At 51.9% G+C, this 6,197-nt stretch overlaps 1 long non-coding RNA gene across 1 annotated transcript; it reads right to left on the bottom strand.

Annotated features, from left to right (window-relative positions):
* Nucleotides 1-2,319: 2,319 nt before the first annotated feature.
* Gm30539 (predicted gene, 30539) lies at nt 2,320-5,294 on the bottom strand. The gene is made up of 3 exons (NR_155763.1): nt 5,172-5,294; nt 3,909-4,003; nt 2,320-3,787 (listed from the first exon to the last, which is right to left on the bottom strand). It is a non-coding gene; the product is annotated as a predicted gene, 30539 (long non-coding RNA).
* Between the last annotated feature and the right edge of the window lie 903 nt (nt 5,295-6,197).

Below are 6,197 nucleotides of genomic sequence, written 5' to 3'. Positions count from 1 at the left end.
TTCTTCTTCCTTGAATGCTTCCCAGACATATCAAGCCTTTGGTTTGCCAAGCGCCTGTTGTTGCAACGAACACCAGAGTCAGCCGTTAGCCAGAATCCTGCCTGAATCTGTGACCCTGAGCTCAGAGGCCAGCTCTCTGACCGAGGACACGGCTGGGGTGGATTTCCTTGGGACTATGAAGTTCCCTGGGCCTCAACCATAAAAAGCTCCGGCAGGATCCACACTCTTTCTGGTGAAGACTAGGGAAGCAGTGTGCAGGAAGGAAGAACCAAACTAAAACAGCTCCTCCTTGCCTCTCTGGATTTTCTTCCAAAATGCTGTCAGCATTGCCAGTTGGAAAATATTCTTCTCCCTCCCTTTGTCTTCTTTCTTATTAAAAAAAAAAAAAAAAGCCATCTGGTGTCAAATTCACTCCTGGCACATCATAAAGGGTAGCACTAAAAATGTCCCTGAAAAACTAAAGCAAAACCACAGCCTTACAACATGAATTTAATCGCAGCATCCCATAATTTCAGAGTTGCTAGGAGCCCAGAGATCAAACAGGAAGAAACGGAGGTTGAGAGCCATTCGATCACTCAAACCGATTTATTGTGCACCTACTATATTAAAAACCATTCTCCGCATTCTGGGTGCTAGAGATAGATGGTTAGCTGGAAGCCACAGCAATCTGCTGCCTGCAGGTTCTCAGTGGGAGGTTCCTGCCTGGGTCCGGAGCCTGAGGCAGGAGCCAAGTCCTGGTTCGGTGACAGCACCAAGCTGTGCGCACATCTTTTGCTGTTTGTGTTCTCATCCAGGAGCTGCCATTAGCTGAGGTCTGCAGTCGGTCCCCCTGCAGTCCCTCCCAGGCCCAGTTGTCACCTCCCGAGCTTCCTCTGGCTTCAGCTTTAACTCCACATTCCTCACGGTTGAGCAATTTTCCCTCCCGAGGCTGAGGCCCGGCAAACCCTGCGCTTGGGGGCCCCTCTCAGGATACTGCTTTGGTTTTTGTTGCCTGGGTGGAGAGCACAGTTACAAGCCCTTCTGAGCCAAAACCTGCCTGCGTGCTGGGACTCAGAGTCTGTGTGTGTTTAGGGGTTGTGGGGATGGGGGTGGGGACGGGGACTATGGTGTCCTCCCTTTCCTGTGGCTTTGGGTCAGACTCTGACCTTGACCTTGTAATTGTTATAATTGTCAGACTAAAGCCCGCCCATACTGGGGTGCTGGGTGAACCCCGAATGATTGTTTGCCTGTTTTCTGCTCCAGTCCTCTTTGACAGCCAACACCAGAAAGGGGCTGCCAACCCACTCCTTGGGGGGGTCTAAATCCAGTCACGTGACAGCAAATCTGTCATCCTTTGAGCATGCGCCCTCGTGCCTTTGAGCATGCGCCTTCAGCCTATCTGGAAGAACCTTGGTTTCTAGTTGCTTGGCTTTTTTCATAAATGAGCCTCTCTGACGCACAGAACCCTGGCAACCCAGAAACGCACCCGGTATGAGCTCTGGAGCCGCCTCAAGCCTCCTGCCTCCCTTCCTGTTCCCACTTTCAGTTCCAGGAGCCCAGCCATGGAGTCTGTGGAGTGGAGTGGGGTTAGAGAAGTGGCTAAAGCCTCGACCTATCAGGCCTAAAGTCCAGAAAGGCGGGGATTTGGCTGGGACACTGCTGTATCCAAGGCTCTCAGAACAATGCTCAGTGGCTAATAGGGGCTCAACAAGTATCTGTTAAGAGGACGAATGAGTATTAGATTATCTTCAGATTCCTAAGAAGTCCGTCCATGGGGCTGGAGAGGTTAGGGTTAGGATTAGGGTTAAGAGCACTTGCTGCTCTTACAGAGGACCTGGGTTTGGTTCTCAGCACCCACATGGTGATTCACAACCATTGGTAACTCAGTGCCTGGGATCTGACACCCTCTTCTGGTCTCCATCAGTACCAGGCATGTGTGTGGTACACATACATAGATGCAATCAAACATATATAATAATATATATAACATATATGCATATGTAATAAAAATATTAAAGAAGAATTAGGTCACAATCTCTTTGCTTTTTGACTTTTTGTTTTGTTTTTGTTTTTTTCTGTGTACCACTGGCAGTCCAATCTGGACTGACCTTGAACTCAGAGCTGGGGTCTGCTTCAGCCTTCTAAGTGCTGGGAATTACAGGCATGGGACACCACTGCCTGGCTGACCTTAAATTTCTAATCCTTACCACCACCTCCTGTCTCTGCTGGGATTCTAAGCCTACATCCACATACTAGCTTTTATGTGGTGCTGAGAATCAAGCATCCTACCAGAACGTTCTCCCAACCTCTCATTTTAGTGAACAAAATTTACATTTTGTAGCAAAGGCAGTATACAGATTTTATGCAAGCTTTTAAGCCAGTTTCCCCAAAGCTAACATCTCACCCAGCCACAGCCTTTCGTCAAAGTGGAGAAACTAACATTGCTACAACACTCCTAGCCAAAATGCAGACTTCATTTGGATTTCAGATTTGCCCATCCGTGTCTGTCTGTTTCAGGATCCACTCAAAGAGACCACTCCTTAATCTCCATGAGAAGAGAACCCCTCTTCCCCAGTTTTCCTTCTCCTCCTCTTGATCCTAGAATCATCATCTGACCCCATATCCCCAGGGGGATAGTTTCTGTGTGGTCACAGCTCCCCAGGGAGTTAGCCTTGAAACTGGAAGTGAGAGGGAGACAATTTGGTTAGTAGCAAAGACACACAATTCGAGTCCTTCTCTCCGGGAGCTCATGTTCTAGAGGGAGTGACGATGGGCCCTATGGGAGCAGACGTGGGCAGTCTATGCACTGCCGCCCGACGGAGCCTGCTGCTGGGACAGTGAGGAACCACAGAGGCAGCTTCTCAGATGAAGTTGTGCCAGAGACTTGAAGGATGGATATTGGAGAGACAGGAGGGAAGGCCACTCCTGGCAGAGTCAATAATAGCAGGTGCAAGGTGCAAGGGTCTTGGAAAGGAGCACGGGGGCAGCAGGGTTTGGGGACAAGAGCTGTCCTTCTGTCCTCAGTGCCATAGGAAGGAAGAGGACAATGGTCAGAGGCAGCCGGAAGCCACTGAGGGCCATGGACCAATGTAATTCGTAGCTTGGCCCTTTGGGCAGTCCTGTTGGGCGTGGCCTGGAGACTAAGGGCAGCTGGGCTTCTGCGTAAGAATCCAGATGAACAGTGGGGCCTGGACCAGAGCAGTAGGGCTAGGAATGGGGACAGATTTTAGGGGATGCAGAGGGTTAGGGTTTAGAGAATGGACTGGGGGAGGGAAGAAGGCTGAGGAGAAAAGGGACCAGAGGAGAAGTGGGGTTCATGGTGCTGTCTTCCTAAATCACCAGAGGAGCATCTTGAGTAGGTGTGGAAATGAGCTTTGGCGCAATGGGCTGGGTCCTGCCTTCATCTCTAAAGGGGGCTGGTCCAAAGGTAGTGAGGGAGAAGCAGAGCCTGCAGCTTCTGGTTCCTGAGATCCTGGTGGGGAGGGAGTGTGGCACTGAGGGAAGAGGCATCTCGGATTAGAGATGGAGATGGAGGCAGAGTTTGGTCCTAGGGAATCAGGAGAAGGCACTAGATCAATTCAGGTGCAGACGCCAGAGCAGCGTTCAGTATCCCTCACTAACCTGGATGTAGACAGGGAAAACCATGGGATTCTGGGAACTCTGAGGGCTGAGGAGGTGAACAAGGCTCGTGATGTCAACTTTAGGCATCTCAAAGCCCGCTAGAACCGGAAGTTTGATCTGGAGCTGCTGTCTTGTGTCTGATATGGGAAGCGCCCAAGTGCCTGCAAACACCTGTCCAGGAAGAGATCTAGAACAGAAAAGAAGTCTACCACTACCCCATGCAGAACGTCAGACTCTTTGCTGAGTGGTATTGGTGCAATGAAGGGCTTGAGACTGCACCCTACGTACAGGCTAACAAATTAGCTCACCCGTATCATGGCTGCAGGTAGATCAGAGCCTCCGGGTGGGATGAAGGCCTTTTGCTGCTCACTGCAGTGGAGCAAGTGTCCAGGTCCTCACAGGGCTTTACCAAAGGACCAAGCGTTGCATGCACAGAAAGGATTGCGTTTCAAGGGGGATCCCTAAGAAGGAAACCCTAAAACTTTGATGTTAAACAGGTGCCTATTTCCCGGCAGGGCATCATGGCCTGCTGTTGTGTTCTCCTTAGCTTCCATGTTTGTTATGTCCTGAAAATGATTGTCTGGAAAAAAAGACTCTCCAGGGATGTAGGAACCAAAGAAAATATCTCCCCCACTCCTCCAAAACCATATGGTTATAGAAAATCAACATTATATTTCCCTACCCTTCTTGCAGTCAAGTGTAGCCATATAATATCTGTGTGTGTGTGTGTGTGTGTCTGTGTCTCTATGTCTCTCTCTGTCTCTCTCTCTCAATGGTTTTTCTGTGTAGCCCTAGCTCTCCTGGAACTCACTCTGTAGACCAGATTTGTCTAGAACTCCGAGATCCTCCTGCCTCTGCCTCCCAAGTGCAGGGATTTGAAGGCGTGTGCCACCACTGCCTGCTCACGTTGCCATTTCCTAAGCTTTGGGGAAAATATCAATGGCTGGCGTGCACCACAGACACCTTTGTCCCATCTCCTTTTGGGTTGATGCTTGGATGCAGGTTGTGATGTTGGTGAGAGTGATATATATGCCAAGGACTAAGAACGGCAGAGCAGCAAGTGGCCTAGGCTTCTGACGGTGGTGGCAGTGACAAACTAGAGTCATAGCTGTGTGCTGTAACCTTTGCGCTTCTTTTCGTGACAGAGAAGGAAACTTCCATCTTGTCTTAACTTGTAAAATTTGTTTGCCAGAACTTAGTACTAGCTGACATTGAGCTTGAGCAGAGCAAGGGAGACTGGTAAAGGATTAAAGTCACCAGCTGAGAGAGCCTGGGGAGCCTCTCCCCCCCTCCCCTCCCCTCCCCTCCCCTCCCCTCCCCTCCTCCCCTCCCCTCCACTCCTCCCCTCCCCTCCACTCCACTCCTCCCCTCCCCTCTACTCCCCTCTCCTCTCCCCTCCACTCCTCCCCTCCCCTCCCCTCCCCTCCCCTCCACTCCTCCCCTCCCCTCCACTCCCCTCTCCTCTCCCCTCCACTCCTCCCCTCCCCTCCCCTCCCCTCCCCTCCCCTCCCCTCCCCTCTCCTCTCCCCTCCACTCCTCCCCTCTCCTCCCCTCCCCTCCCCCAGCCCTACCTTAGCTTCAGCTCCACAAGGGAGGGGTACAAGACGAGAGTCATCTCTGGCTTGCTCACCACCCACAGGCGATGCCCATTCACAAGGGAGCCTGGCTGGCCACACGACCAGCAAGATCCATTTGAAGGCGGCAAGCAACAAGCTGGCCCCATTCACAAACCCTGTCCTCCTTTGAAAACCAATCAGCACGTGAAGCGTGACTGGGTGGTGGCCAGCGTCGGCCCATCTGTCACGCCCTTTCATAGAGCGGGGCAACAGCAGCGGGCCTGGGATGAGCCTGCCCCTTTCCCTTTGAACCTCGGGGACACGCGGTGTAAGGAGATCACAGCGCCTGCTGAATTATTCAGAACTGCCCAGTGTCCGTTTTATTATAAACATGCAGATTGCTTCAGGTTCCAAACCTGGGTCAGGCATCTCCCCCCAGGAGTAGGCTTTGTGCTTGTGATTTCCTGGGGCTCTGTGGCCTGATTTCCCTGGCACCGTTTCCCCAGCGAGTCTTTGGGCCTCGTTCTTCATGTAGCAACCGTTCTGGTGGCCCACCCCACGCAGAGCTTTCCTTCCTTCCCACTGCCTCATGTCACTTCAGCCAGTGACATCACCCTCGTCTAACGCTAATAACAACACCCTCCGGCTTCTGTGGCCTCAGCAGTGTAAGCTGGCTGCCAGCTAGGTCTCCTCTGCAAGCCCCTACTCAGCCCTCTGCCGCCTCCCGAGCCACAGCTCCTGACTGCTCCCTGGGGGGTGGAGGGGTGGGGTAGAGCATCCCCCCCATCCCCAGCTGGTAATGAAGGCATGATGGTAACGCACAGTTTAAGAGTAATGGAATGCGGTGATATTTCGGGCCTGACAGACCTATTTCTGGCAGCCTTAGAATTAAAGTGCGAAGCTTTGTGTAGCAGCTGCTACTAGGAACCTTCAGAGTTCTTCTAAAGCTATGAATAAGCTTGCTCAGGGCTTCAGCTCCGATGATCGCTGTGGCTATTTATCCTGCTGCCGCTGCTCTTGCCGCGCCGTTTCTATTTGAAA

Source organism: Mus musculus, chromosome 10, assembly GCF_000001635.26.
Source record: "Mus musculus strain C57BL/6J chromosome 10, GRCm38.p6 C57BL/6J".
In the NCBI taxonomy this organism is placed as follows: Eukaryota; Metazoa; Chordata; class Mammalia; order Rodentia; family Muridae; genus Mus; species Mus musculus.
This window is presented reverse-complemented; position numbering and strand designations above follow the sequence as displayed.